The sequence below is a fragment of the Sapajus apella genome, unplaced genomic scaffold, assembly GCF_009761245.1.
Source record: "Sapajus apella isolate SASKATOON/1434 unplaced genomic scaffold, GSC_monkey_1.0 scaffold23, whole genome shotgun sequence".
Taxonomy (NCBI): domain Eukaryota; kingdom Metazoa; phylum Chordata; class Mammalia; order Primates; family Cebidae; genus Sapajus; species Sapajus apella.
Genome location: NW_022436963.1, coordinates 8,125,258 through 8,126,458, shown reverse-complemented (window position 1 = coordinate 8,126,458; position 1,201 = coordinate 8,125,258). Strand labels below are relative to the sequence as shown.

Below are 1,201 nucleotides of genomic sequence, written 5' to 3'. Positions count from 1 at the left end.
GCTCTGTCACCCAGGCTGGAGTGCAGTGGCGCAGTCTTGGCTCACTGCAACCGTCACCTCCCTGGTTCAAGCACTTTCCCTGCCTCAGCCTCCCAAGTAGCTGGGATTACAGGCACCCGCCACCATGGTTGGCTAATTTTTTTGTATTTTTAGTAGAGGCAGTGTTTCACCATGTTGGCCAGACTGGTCTCAAACTCCTGACCTCAGGCAATCTGCCCACCTTGGCCTCTATTATAGGTGTGAGCCACCACACTTGGCCTATCCTATTTTTCAGTCTTCTTAAATACACATTTTATTACCTCTAGTCAAGATTTGGCTGTATTTTGTTTCTGTGTTTGGGAGGTGGTAGGGATGGGGATGGGAGACCTACGAGTTTCTTTTCTCCCAAATTTAAAATGATCTAATAATATTGAATGTGCTCCCACTATCCCAAGTCAAAATTCTAATCTGAAGTTTTTTGTTGTTTTTTTTTTTGTTTTTTTTTTTTTTTGAGACGGAGTTTCGCTCTTGTTACCCAGGCTGGAGTGCAATGGCGCGATCTCGGCTCACCGCAACCTCCGCCTCCTGGGTTCAGGCAATTCTCCTGCCTCAGCCTCCTGAGTAGCTGGGATTACAGGCACACGCCACCATGCCCAGCTAATTTTTTGTATTTTTTAGTAGAGACGGGGTTTCACCGTGTTGACCAGGATGGTCTCGATCTCTTGACCTCGTGATCCACCCGCCTCGGCCTCCCAAAGTGCTGGGATTACAGGCTTGAGCCACCGCGCCCGGCCAATCTGAAGTTTTTAATTCAGTTTCCATTTTTGTTTTAGATTCAGGGAGTGCATGTGCAGGTTTGTTACAAGGATATATTGCAGGTGCTGAGAATGGGCTTCTATTAATCCCATCACCTAGACAGTGAACATAGTACTTAATAGGAAGTTTTTCAGCCCTTGCCCCTCTCACTTCCTCTTTCCTTTTAGAGTCCCCAGTGTCTGTTGTTCCTATCTTTATGTCCATGTGAATCCAAGGTTTAGCACCCACTTACAAGTGAGAACCTCTCTTCTTTTGGTCTCTCCCCTTTAAGACCCCTGGATTGACATTCCCAAATGTTTCCACCAGAGAGCTAGAACCTACCTGCAAAGTTGTGGATATTTTCACTTCAGTTGCTAAGCACTTCCAAACTGAGAGAGGAGTCTGGCACTTAGCGTTGAATGGGGCA

The 1,201-nt window shown here is 46.5% G+C and overlaps 1 protein-coding gene across 7 annotated transcripts in view; it reads left to right on the top strand.

Moving 5' to 3' along the window:
- ARHGEF3 (Rho guanine nucleotide exchange factor 3) overlaps window positions 1-1,201 on the top strand; it is a 290,282-nt gene that overhangs the window by 281,441 nt on the left and 7,640 nt on the right. The window lies entirely within an intron of this gene.